We start from the raw sequence: 14,262 nt of genomic DNA, 5'->3' as shown, positions 1-14,262 counted from the left end.
TTACCTGTACTACAGTGTTCATTGTTCTCTATGACTTGTGTTGCAGTTTTTTCCTTTCACCAAATTTTAAAAGCTAAATGCAGACAACTTTTAGCTTTATAGTTACAGCTGACCACATTCTCTGTCACTTTATCAATCACCATTCTGCCATCTGAGAGTGTTGAGAAAAATGTATAGCTTTGAATACTTGCTGTATGGTCCTATAAAAGAAAAACTTAACTTCAACATGTTCAATAAAAAGTTTCTTTTTTTTTTTCAGTTAAAAAATATATCACAGCTTGCCTTGGATTTTTCATTTGATAATGTACCAAAAAATTATCATATAATAAGTAATGATAATAACTTCATTTATATTCTGCCAACATATTCGCAATACTTCAGAGGATCAGTGAATCCCGGTCTCCACTTTAGCCAATCCGGTGGGTTTCCATCTTCTTCCCTAAGAAACTGGACAGAGGACAGAAACGGTTATGCCATGGACAGGCAGAAGATGCACACGGGTAGTCACTTTGCAAACCCATTCAAGTGAATGGGTTTGAAAACTGACCGCTGGGTTTCCGTCCCCTGTCCAGTTTCTTGGTGCAGAAGACAGAAACCCATTGGCTAAAGTGGAGACCAGGTGCAAATGTGAACCCGCCCTCGGTGTAAATTTAATATCTGGACCCCGCCTCCACATACTGCCCTCACACTGACCACTGACAGGATAGAGATACCAAACTCTAACAGGGAATATAAAATCCCAGGTACGTTCACCTGTAACACACCTAATGTAGTGTATTTAATAATGCGCACCAAATGTTCCACTGAAAATCTGTATGTTGGAGAGACCAGTCAGAAGCTCAGAATGAGAATGAACGCACATCGCCATACAATTAGAGAACAGAGAATGGACCTTCCTGTGCCTAAACATTTCTGCAATGAACATCATAATATCACTGTACGTCATGGGTCGCATGGGGATGTATGGAGCGAGCTCACACGCTGAGCTCGCTCCATACACGGCAGATGCCGGCTGTATAATACAGCCAGGACCTGCCACTAACAGCAGCGGTCGGTGCCCGAGCCGATCGCTGCTGTTAACCCTTTACACACTGCGGTCAAACGTGACCGCAGTGTGTAAACGGCGCCGGCGGCATGGGCGCCGCCATGTTTTGCCGATCGCCGCCCTCCTGAACGTCACAAGAGGGCGGTGATCGGTTGCTATGACAGCCGGAAGCCTATTGAAGGCTTCCAGGCTTGTCTCTGCACTAGATCTATTAGACGATGCCAGAGGCATCGTCTAATAGAAGTGCTGGGATTTTCCTATTCACTGCAATACTGTAGTATTGCAGTGAATAGTATGAGCGATCAGACTCCCTAGGTTTCAAGGTACCTAAGGGGTCTGATCATAAATGTAACAGAAGAAAAAAGTTTTTAAAAGTATTAAAAAAATAAAAAAAATATAAAAGTTCAAATCACCCCCCTTTCCCTAGATCAGCTATAAAAGTAATTAAAGAACATTAAACATAAACATATTAGGTATCCCTGCGCTCCAAAATGCCTGAACTATTAGAATATTAAAACATTTATCCCGTACTGCGAACGGCGTAGCGGCAAAAAAAATAAAAACAGCCAAAAAGCGTTTTTTTCAACACTTTGCCTCCTATAAAAAATTGAATAAAAAGTGATCAAACCATCGGATCTTTCCCCAAATGGTATCAATAGAAACATCATCTTGTCCTGCATAAAAAGACACCACAACCAGCTCCATACATGGAAATATGAAAAAGTTACAGGTGTTAGAACATAATGACACAATTTTTTTTTTCTATTTTGCAAAGTTTATCATTTTTTTAAAAGTATCAAAACATTTCAAATACTATATAAATTTGGTATCACCGCGTTTGTACTGACACGTAGAACACAGGTAACATGTCATTTGTACCAAACAGTGAATGCTGTAAAAATTAAACCCATAAGAAAATGGCGCAAATGCATTTTTTCTCCAATTGCGCCTCATTCTGAATTTTTTTCCAGCTTCCCAGTACATTGCACAGCATATTGAATGGTGCCATTACAAAGTACAATTTGTCCCGCAAACAATAAGCCATCATGTGACTCTGTGAACTGAAAAATGAAAAAGTTATGGCTCTTGAAATGTGAGGAGGGAAAAACGAAAATGCGAAACCAAAAAATGGCCTGGTCCTTAAGGGGTTAACCACATGAGGACCGCCGTACGTAAATTTACGGCCTCATGTGCTGGTACCTAAAGACCGGACTATTGCCGAAATACGTCCGGCCTTTAGGTACCTTTCTGGCGGGGGGAGGGGTGCGGGGGGGACAGGGGTTAGGTGTTACTAACACCTAACCCCTTCCTCCATAACGTCCAGTCGGAACTGAGTCCGACTGGACGTGTTAACCCTTTCGATCGCGCCGTCAAACATCGCGGCGCGATCGAAAGGGATCCGCCGACAAGTTAACCAGATCGGCACCCCCCGCGGCGAGATCGGGGGGTGCCGATGTCAGTACAAGGTAGTCTGGGGTCTGGCCAGTGACCCCAGACTACCGGAGCCCCCACATACCTGGTGATCCTGCCAGGCGGTGGAGGAAGTGAGCGATGCAGCTCACTTCCTCTGCAGCTTACAGGACACGAGCAGGCTCATGTCCTGCTCGTGTCCTGTCTGCTACTGTGTAGAATCAGCTGATGCTTTCATCAAAGCATCAACTGATTCAAGTGTCCTAAAGGGACACATGAAAAAGTTAAAAAAAAGTTATAAAAAAATAAATAAAGTGTATGAAAAAAGTAATAAAGTTCTAAAGTCCAAAAATCCCTTTTTTCTATACAAAATGAATTATATAAAAAAAAAGCACTAAAAATTAAAAAAAGCAATGCATATTTGGTACCGCCGCGTCCGTAACAACCTGTACAATAAAACTGAAATAATATTTAATGTACACGGTGAACGTCGGGAAAAAAAAACGGAAAAAACTCGCCGGAAATAATGATTTTTTGCCATCTCATCCTACAAAATATGCTATAAAAAGTGATCAAAAAGTCATATTCACCCCACAACAGTGCCAATAAAAAGCGCACATTTTCCCGCAAAAAATAAGCCCTCAACCAACACTGTCAACCGAAAAATAAAAATGTTACGCCTCTCAGAAGATGGCGATGCAAAAATCACTGATTTATGTCCCCAAATGTGTTTTTGTTCTGCAGACTTAGTATCGCATAAAAAAATAACATAAATGAGGTATCGCTGTAACCGTACCGACCCGCAGAATAAAGGACACATGTTACTTATGCTGTACGCTGCATGGCGAAAAATTTAAAATGTAAAACTCAATGCAGGATTGATTTTTTTTTTTTTTAATCCAGCAAGAAAGAGTTAATAAAATGTAATCAGTAAGTTGTAGGCACCCAAAGATGGTGCCATTACAAAATGCATCTCATCCTGCAAACAACAAGCCCTTATATGGCCATGTCACCAGAAAAATAAAGAAAATATAGCATCTAGCAATGTCAAGGCAAAACCCCCCAAAAATCGCCAAATTATTAGAACACAACTGGCTGCGGCAGATAGGGAATATATAAGCTGTGCGAGCGAATATCAGGGGACACCCCAGATTTACAGCTTATGAGCGAAAAAACACCAGAAGTGACCCCCAAAGTGACCCCCAGAGTGACTCCCCCAATCATAGGAGCTACTGGGACATAGTAGGGAATTTGGTGTCTGCAATGTTCTCCGCACAGCTTATATATTCCCTCTTCGCCATCCGCTGTGCAGTCACGTCCGGATACTAATACTCACTACACCCCCTGATAAATTCTTTGAGGGGTGCAGTTTTCAAAATGGGGTCACTCCTTTGGGGAATCCACTTTTCTGGTACCTTACAGGCTCTACAAACATGACATGGCGTCCAGATACCAAACATCAAAATCTGTACTCCAAAAGCCGCATCGCGCTCCTTCGCTTCTGCGCCCTGCTGTGCGCCCAAACTGCAGTTTATGACACATGTATGACACTGGTGTACCCGTTATATCGGACGTAATGTCATATGTGAGTATAAACTGATATTAGGGCACAGCTGGACGCAAAAGGGAAGAAGGGTTATTGGGTTTTTGGAGCACAGACGGTTTGGTTTTTGGATGCCATGACACTTTTGTAGATCTGAAACGCCAGTAAAGTGGAATCCCCTGATATGAGACCTTATTTTGGAAACTACACCCCTGAAGGATTTCTCCAGGGGTACAGAGAGCATTTTTAACCCCCAAGTGTTGCTATAACTTATTATCCATAAATGAATACGAAGCTGATTGTGAAAGGTGAAAATGACCATTTTTCCAGGAATACGTCATTTCAGTGCGTAATATGTTGTGCCCGCCTTGTATCAGAGATGAACGCTCTAAAAGCTGTTGTGCCCGGGATACCCGCTTACCAGTTTTTGGAGTGTCTCTGCTGACATAAGTTGGGCACAACATATCGGGCACTAAAATGGCGAATCTCTGGAAATTTTTCATTTTTAACTTCTCATTATCAGCTGTGATTTCATTTCTGGAAACTAAATAAATGCAACACTCAGGGGTTAAAAATGCTCGCTACACCACTTGATAAATCCCATGAGTGGGCTAGTGTCCAAAATGGGGTGACATGTCTGCGGATTCCACTTTATTGGCAATTCAGGGGCTTTGCAAAAGTGGCATGGTGTCCTAAAACCAAACTGTGCTCCAAAAACCAAAATAGCGCTCCTTCCCTTCTGTGCCCGGCTGTGCCCAAACAGCCATTTATACCCACATATGGCATTAAGTCCGTTATCCGGGGTACACCAGTGTCATACATGTGGGCATACACCGCTATTTGGGTACCCAGCAGGGCGCAGATGTGAAGGAGCAATATGTGCTTTTGGAGTGCAGATTTATATTCTTTGTTTTTGGACACCACATCACATTTGCAGAGGCCCTAAAATTGTCCCTACAAAATGGGGTCACTTCTTGGTGAATTCCAGTTTACTGTCACCTGTGTAGTTTCTAAAATGGGGTCACAATGGGGGGTTTCCATTGTATTGATACTTTAGGGGCTCAGCTAATGCGACATGGCACCTGAGAACTATTCCAGCCACATCTGCTTTCTAAAAGCCAAATAACGCTCTTTCCATTCTGAGCCCCACCGTATACCCATACAGCAGATTATGGCCACATATGGGGTATTGCCGTGTTAAGAAGAAATTGTGTAACAAACTCTGGGGGGCTTTTAATTCTTCAGCTACTTGCAAAATTAAAAATATGGCGCTAAATGGACGATTAATTGGAAAAAAAAGTAATTTTTCATTTTTACGTCCCATTGTTAATAAAATCTGTGAATCAGCTGTGAGGCCAAAATGCTCACCAAACCCCTAGATAAATTCTATGAGGGGTGTAGTTTCCAAAATGGGGTCACTTTTAGGGGGTTTCCACTTTATTGGTACACTAGGGGCTCTGCAAATGCGACATGGCACCTGAAAAATATTCCAGCAGAATCTGCCCTTCAAAAGCCAAATAGCGCTCTTTCCATTCTGAGCCCCGCCATGTTCCCATACAGTAGATTATTACCACATATGGGGCATTTCTGTGTTCAGGAGAAATTGTGTAACGAACTTTAGGGAGCTTTTTTTCCTTTATCCTCTTGTGAAAATGAAAAATTTGGGGCTAAATTGACAGTTTGTTGGAAAAAAAGTAAATTTTCATTTTCATGTCCCAATGTTAATAAAATCTGTGAAACAGCTGTAGGGTCAAAATGCTCACTCTACCCTTTGATATGTTTTGTGGGGGGTGTAGTTTCCAAAATGGGGTCACTTTTAGGGGGTTTCCACTGTATTGGTACTCTAGGGGCTCTGCTAATGCGACATGGCACCTAAAAATTATTCCAGCAAAATCTGCCATCCAAAAGCAAAATAGCGCTCCTTCCATTCTGAGCCCCACCATGTTCCCATACAGCAGAATATGGCCACATATGGGGTATTGCCGTGTTCAGGATAAATTGTTTAACAAACTTTGGGGGGCTTTTACTCCTTTAACCCCTTGTGAAAATGAAAACTTTGGGGATAAAGTGACATTTTAGTAATTTTTCTTTTACACATTCCAATGTTAGTAAAATCTGTGAAACAACTGTACGGTCTAAATGCTCACTATACCCCTTGATGAATTCCGTGAGGGGTGTAGATTCTAAAATGGGGTCACTTTTGGGGGGTTTCCATTGTTTTGGTACGCTAAGGGCTCTGCAAATGTGACATGGTGCCTGAAAATTATTCCAGCAAAATATGCTGTTCAAACACCCAGTGTCACTCCTTCCCTTTCGTGCACTGCCGTGTGCCCAAAAATCAGTTTACACCCACATGTGGGGTATTTCTGTGCACGGGAGAAATTGCATAACAAAATGTGAGATGCATTTTCTCCTTTAACCCTTTGTGAATGTGTTAATTTTAGGTCTAAATGAATGTATTAGTGAAAAAAAATGAAATGTCTAAATTTGACCTCCATATTATTTTTATTCTTATGAAATGCTTAAAGGGTTAACAAACATCCCAAATGCTGTTTTGAATAATTTGAGGGGTGTAGTTTTGAAAATGGGGTGATTTATGGGGGTTTCTATTATATAGGCCTTTATAATTCCTTTCAGAACTGAAGTGGTCCCTAAAAAATTAGTTTGAGGAATTTTCTTGTAAATCTGGAAAATTGCTGTTACACTTGTAAGCCTTGTAACATCCAAAATGAATTAAAAGACGATCAAAAGATGATGCCGATATAAAGCAGAGATATGGGAGATAATATTTATTCATGTATTTGGATGGTATGACTATCTGCCTGAAAAGCAGAGAATTTCACATTTTGAAAATTGCAATTTTTTCCAAATTTCCATCAAATTTGCTAGTTTTTTTTATAAATAAATACAAAAATATTGATTAGTGTTTACCACTAACATGAAGTATAATGTGTTACGAAAAAACAATTTCAAAATCACTTGTGTAAGTTAAAGCGTCTCAAAGTTATTGCCATTTAAAGTGACACATGTCAGTTTTGAAAAAAGAGGCCCGGTCCTTAATGTACTTCTGGGCCTGGTCCTTAACCGGTTAATAATCCTCTTCTCCTCATCCCCCTCTCTCCTGAAATCCTATCCCTATGTGTCCTGTTGTACATAAATATGCAGCCTTCAGAAATTGTTCTTAGTTATATCTGAAGAAGAAGCCAAAGAGCTTTGAAACGTTATATTCTGTCATCATTAAGAGTTAGCCATTAAAAAAGGTATCACCTACTGAAGACTCTCAAGTTTTTTGGTTTTTATATTTCATACCCACTTGCTAACACGGTACAAAAACAAACATTTTCTTTTTTATACTTTTTTATGACATGGAAATTATTTAACTGGTCCACATCTTCTTGTCATAGGAGGAAGATGTTGTTTATGTTTCTATGAGCTATTGATATATAGAGCAAAACTATGTCAAAAGATGCCAATATAAATCCGATATGAATGGGATGGTGAGGAATGTGGCATCGCTTTGTGTTCAAGGATCCTGGCCTCCTCTGCATCAGAATAATTATCGACCATGTCCCTCTCCTGAGGTGGGTGATCAAATTCAATTACTAAAAAAAGCAAGAACTGGATTGGATATTTCAGTTAAACACCTTAAAAACCACACATACTAAACGTAGACTTTAAGGTGGTAGTGGTGATGTAGGGATGTGACTTGCTTTGGGGGGAGTCTGATGTGATGCCTTATTCTCAGAAGCCTTAGGATAATTTTGTGTGATTTTTATGTTTTGATACATCACATACTAATTTGTGTTTCTATTGTTTCATAGATGCGAACCATCTGACACAGACCTATCAATAACCAGTTTTTTTGAGTTGTGGAATAATTTTTTTGTTATATATATCTCAATAAACATACTTTTTTAAAGTTTTCTTGCCATGTCATACCATTTGTTGATCAAGTACAAAATAATCCTTTGTTCCTAAAGATTCAGATTGGGTTTCCACCCATGTTGGGTTGGGTTTCCACCCATGTCCACCTATGTTATTAATCTGGTCCTTTCTTTTGGCATCTTTTAGCCATATACAAATCTGTGACCTTTATATACCAGTATTGACTGCACTGAGACATTGCTTTATAAAGTTTCATTGGAGCTGAAATGTTGCACTGTGGAATACACCACTAAGAGATACAAAAAACAAAAAGTGCTTGTACTGATTCTTTAAGGGTCCATTCACATGGAGGAAAATGGTGAGGAATTTGGTGTGGAATTTTCCACACTGAAAAAAAGGTCTCCCATTGATTTCAATGGGTTCTGCTAGCTTCTTTTCCTGTAGCAGAAAATCCTAGCCATCCAGGCACTACATAGAATACAGATTCCTACTGACAGAGAGCAGGGCTTACTGCACAGCTTCCCAGACACAACACAAAGTAATTTTACTCACAGGGGCGGAGTCTGACCGCGCGACTGAATGGCTGTGTTCCCTTAGGGCTCTGCAGTTCATAGCCTGTTTCACCGCTTCTCTCCAGCATTATACACCCGAACATGGTCAAGTATGGCAAAGAAAAGGGTCAGGATCTCCTGAGCACCCCAAAAACCGCTAAACCACAAGGTATGTTGCAAACTTACCTCAAGAAGAAGCCCGCGTTGTCTCCTGCGAGAACCTCTAAGATGGCGCCGTCTCTTTCTCAAAGCACGGAAGGTGTGGAGGACTCCGATATGGAAGACCCGGCTGCAACGGCTAAGGCTGATGAAGGTACTGTGGTTATGACACAAGCTTTTTTCCAACGTGCACTAACTACGGCATTGGGTCCAGTAATGGAACAGTTGGCGGACATTAGAGGAGTGATGGAGTCATTGGGCCTCAGAGTTTCGGGCCTAGAGTCAGCCTGCAATACCATCTCGGCGCACACTGAGATTGCTGCATCACAGCTAGCTGTTCATAAGGAATACATTGATAGATCTCTTCTACTAATAGAAGATCAAGAGAATAGAGGTAGAAGGAGGAATATACGTATCAAAGGGGTGCCGGAGTCTTGGGCTCCAGATGAACTAACTAAAATGGCATCACAGCTTTTCACCGACTTGCTGGGGGCGGAAAGAGCTGCACCAATTATCATTGAGCGTATACATAGGGCTCTTAGGCCGAAACCTCAAGTTGGAGACCCTCCCAGGGACATTATATGTGGCTTTTTTATCTTATCTTGATACAACAGCTATCCTGTCCGCAGCCAAGCAAAAACAAAAGATTTTAGTAGGTGAAGACGAAATTCTGATTTATCAAGACATAGCTCCTTCCATATTGGCCAAGCGCCGAATATTGCGACCTCTATTGGAAGTTCTGAGATCACGGGGAATACAGTACGCATGGCTCTATCCCTTCGGTCTTTCATTCTCCTGTAATGGGAAGAGACTAGTTGTTTCTACGCCACATGACCTACCGGCATTGTGGAGAGCTCTAAATATAGACTCTATTGATATTCCTTCTTGGATGCCGACCCCTGATTTACAAGATTTTCCGACATTACCGGATGATTTTGAGCCGCAGACGCAATTGAGGCAAAAGTCTCCAAGGCATAGGAGACTTTTTCACAAAAGCCGTATGTCTCTTTCTCAATGAGTATTGGAATTTGTGGACATGCACACGTTCAGATTGTTTATTGATCATGTTAATGCTCCGACCTCCTATAGTGTGACGTCGGGAATTCCTATTGAATACTCTGCTACTTAATCCAGGTCCACCTGATGTTACAACTGGACCTTTATTTTTGCCTTAATTATTTGCATACTTACCTGCTTTCACTTTGCCAGTGTTCGGTTGTATTCTTCAGTTTACTTGTTATTTCTTCACTTCCATTGATATCCCAGCAATTATCTGTTTTGTATTTTATAGAGAGGCGGTGATAGGCGATACCCGATCAGATATTGTATACCCGCTAACCGTATTGTATCCATAGGTGCATTTATGGTCCTATTCATACTATAAACGGACGTGTGATCTGATTTATAGTATTACTTGTTTTCATTACTGTTGTACACAGTTCCTGGTCTACTCTGTTCTATCTCTCTGATACTTGCTCTTCTTTTCTCTTTCCTTGCTCTCTTCTCGCTATCCCCCCCTCCTCTCCTCCCCCCCCCCTTCTTTTTTGATCCTCTTGCCTCCCCTACTTCCCCTGTACTAGTACTGTAGTACTATAGTACGAGATTTGCATTTAGTGGCAGAAATGACGGACATCAGGGTGACCTCCTTAAATGTTAACGGGATGCTGTCCCCACAAAAACGGCATTCTGTCTTACAAATAGCAAGGAAATTGGGTTCCCAAATTCTTATGTTACAAGAGACGCATTGGAAGCGAGATAGGACACCCTCACTACCTAAAAAAGCATTTCCTCTATGGTTTTGCAGCTCTCATCCCACTTCTTCAACTAAAGGAGTGGTTATTGCTATTCATCATTCGGTTCCATTCACCTTGACTCAGCAAATGTGTGACACAGAGGGTAGATATGTCTTTTTGAGAGGGAAAATTGCTTCTAGAGAGGTTACCTTAGCTAACTTATATGCACCCAACCATTCACAAATACCTTGGTTAAAATCTACTCTCTCAACACTAGGCGCTTTTGCAGTGGGTGAGGTGATATTAGGAGGAGACCTGAATCTCCCCTTAAATCCCCTGTTAGATTCTTCTACAGGCCGCTCTGTACACTCTCAGAAGGCATTAAGATCAGTCCATACCTCTTTACAATCTCTGAAATTGATAGACGCATGGCGTCAACTCAACCCGTCTGTGAAAGACTTCACCCATTTTGCCCCGAAGAATAACAGCTACTACAGAATAGATTACATTATGTGTTCCTCGAGCCTTTCGTCTAGTGTAGTTAGAGCAGACATTGGATGTAGTGTGGTTTCTGACCACTCACCGGTCACGGTCTCGTTTGAGTTTCGTGACATGTCGCCCAAACAGTGGACGTGGCGCTTAAATGAGCACTTATTAGAAGATTCAAATTTTGTGACAGATTCTGAAAGAGCAGTTGAAACACTTTTTCTCTATCAATATTTCGCCGGATGTTGCATTAGGTTCAGTTTGGGAAGCCCATAAGGCTTATGTAAGAGGCCTATTTGTAAACAAGGCCACTGCAGTCAAGAAACACACTAGGAAAGAGATAGATAGTATTATGCAACAGATAGCATTTATAGAAAAGACTCATAAGCAAAATAGACTTAAATCTTTATTACCAGAACTTACGTCCCTTAGGGAACAATTGAATAGGATTCTGCATAGACGGGCGACTAGAAGCCAATTCTTTTTTAAGTACAAACTTTATGCTCATGGAGACAAAAGTGGCAAGTTTATGACACATCTTATCAAGAAAGCTAAAGAGAAGTCATATATAAATAAGATTATGGATCCTGCTGGTGTCCCTCGCCACTTCTCTGAGGAAATAGCAGAAACATTCAAGATGTATTATAGTGAGCTTTATAATTTGAGATCACAGGAAACACCGTTAGACATGGAGAAACGCTCTTCTATGATTCAGAAGTTTCTTAGTGAATTGTCTCTTCCAACTTTAGATGAACATTTAGCGCAGTCCTTATTAGATCCTATTTCGCATGAAGAGGTTAGGCTTGCCCTCGCGACGTTCCCTAAGGGCAAAAGTCCTGGACCTGATGGTCTTCCTATCTCTTATTATAGATGTTTCGCAGATGTTTTAGTTCCGCATTTCTCCACGCTCTGCAATGACTTGCTCACTGGAGGCTCCCTAGCTAGACAGACCTTAGAGGCTCAAATCACGTTAATCCCAAAAGAGGGCAAGGATGTTACGCTCTGCAGTAATTATCGTCCTATATCATTGCTTAATGTTGATCTAAAGATTTGGGCGAAGATCCTGGCTCTGAGACTACGACCCTTGGTACCTAAACTTACCCACAATGAGCAATCAGGCTTTGTCAAAGGACGGGAAGGGAGAGATAATTCTAGGAGACTACTCCATGCAACACAACTAGCGAAAAGTAAACGTATACCTCTCCTTTTCCTCAGCATCGATGCTGAAAAAGCTTTCGATCGTGTTGATTGGAGTTTTATGCAGTTAGCTTTGCAGAGATTTGGCATTCCCGAACAATTTGTCACGGCTATTCTGTCTTTATATTCGCAACCACATGCACGAGTCAGGGTGAATGGACTTCTTTCCAATTATTTTGAAATCTCCAACGGAACTCGCCAGGGGTGTCCTCTCTCGCCCACCTTATTTGTATTGTCTCTAGAGTCATTGTTATGTGCCATTCGTCAATCGGCAGACATAAAGGGTCTCCCAGTAGGTGATAAGGAACTTCAATTGGTAGCATTTGCAGATGACGTATTGTTCTTGATCACTAACCAGTCGGATGGCTTATTAGCCTTGACGTCTCTCTTACAGAGATATAGTGAGTTGTCGAATTATAAGGTAAATTTTACTAAGTCTGAGATACTTAATATTACACTATCTAATGACCAAGTCCAGAAGGCAAAGACTGGCTCTCCTTATAAATGGTCTTCTAAATCGCTCAAATATTTAGGTATTTATCTGACGCCTAATGTCAATGATCTCTATACTGTAAATTTTATTCCCCTGGCGCGAGAACTTCTGAAAATGCTATCTCAGTATGATCTTCCTTACATCTCTTGGTTTGGCAGGAAACATGTTTTGCAGACTTATGTTATTCCAAAATTGACTTATGTTTTGAGAATGTTACCCATAGAGCTACCCACACGCTTCCTCCAGAATTTGATTACTGCTTTCAGGTCATTTGTTTGGAAGCAGAAGTCTCCAAGAGTAGCGTATAAGACTCTTATCTTGAAAAAGGAGGAGGGGGGGATCCAGTTCCCAGATGTACTTACATTGTACAAGGCAAACTTGCTCAGCAACTGGATTGATCTGGTGTCACCACCTAAAGATTCTGCTTTATGGCATTTGGTCCTAGAAACTTATGGTGTAGACGTGAAACGTAAATTATGGCTTCCACACCTTCTTGTCTCCTCTCCTGATGATGTAAATTTGACGCTTAGAGGCCCCTGCCTTATTTGGAGAGAGATATCCAAAAAATTGAACCTCCTTCCGTCTAAAGCAATCCCAGCAGATGATGTCCCATATTTACTTCCGGACCCTAAACAAACTTACCTGGACCTTTGGAGTGCGTTAGGTGAAAGGAGATTGGGCGATCTCTTCTCTCTATCCTCCCCGATTTCTAGAGATGATCTTCAGGACATGATCCCCAACGCGAAGCTTACCTTCTTGCATTATATGCACTTTGTCAAAACTCTCACTGATATTCCTAACCGTTCTAATCTATTTAGAGACTCGTCACCACTAGAGAAAGCCCTCCTGACGACCTCAAAATCTATGCGGACACTAAAAGTTTGCAAACGATATGTTGAATCAGCGAAATCGGTGGAACCACCTGACTTCTTATTGTCCTGGGATAGGGAGCTTCGAACTTCTTTGTCTGAGGAGGACAAGTCGTTCATACTGAAACATTCACATGGATTTTCTTCATGTACAAGGTTGCAAGAGCTGCATTATAAAGTCCTAAGTAGATGGTACAGAACGCCAGATTGGCTGCACAGACGAGGTTTAACAGACTCAAACTTATGCTGGAGATGTGGAGTAGAAATTGGCACCTCTGCCCATATCTGGTTTGATTGCGCATTCATTGCACCCTACTGGGATAAGATTCGGGACATAATGTCAGAAGTCAATGACCAACCTGTTCTATTGACACCTGAGCTAGTCTGCCTGTCCTGTCCGTCGCCAAATTGGAAACCCTCCAAGTCCAATCTAAACACGCACTTAATAGAAATAGCCAAATCTCTCATACCACTTTATTGGCTACAACCTAACGCACCGCCCATTCAACAGTTTCAGAACAAAGTTGACTTAGTGGTGCGATTTGAAGAATTATCCAGTTGGTCTACCTTCACTCATCATAAATTTCTCAAACTATGGTCGCCCTGGTTATCCTACCGGAAAACGACAATTCACGCGGATACACTCTGAAATAGCTACAATCTTCTTTGTCCCCTGAAAGGTCCAGATCTCCGTTGACATTATGTGTGAGGCCTCCTACTTTCTAGTAAATACACCATATCTCCCCCTCCACCTCCCCCCTTTCCCCCCCCTCCCAATCCCTCCCACCCTTCTTCTTTCTTCTGTACCTCTTACCTCTTCTTATCTTTTTGCTACTCTCTTCCATTTTCTTCTTTGTTTCCTTTCTCTTCCTTGTTTCAGTCTAGATAGAT

General features: G+C 41.4%; 1 protein-coding gene across 1 annotated transcript in view; it reads left to right on the top strand.

Moving 5' to 3' along the window:
* Positions 1-14,262, top strand: part of LOC142216490 (gamma-crystallin-3-like) — a 401,417-nt gene that overhangs the window by 185,436 nt on the left and 201,719 nt on the right. The window lies entirely within an intron of this gene.

Source organism: Leptodactylus fuscus, chromosome 8 (genome assembly GCF_031893055.1).
Source record: "Leptodactylus fuscus isolate aLepFus1 chromosome 8, aLepFus1.hap2, whole genome shotgun sequence".
NCBI classification, from domain to species: Eukaryota; Metazoa; Chordata; class Amphibia; order Anura; family Leptodactylidae; genus Leptodactylus; species Leptodactylus fuscus.
Note: the sequence above shows the minus strand (reverse complement) of the source record. Positions and strands in the feature narration are given on the sequence as shown.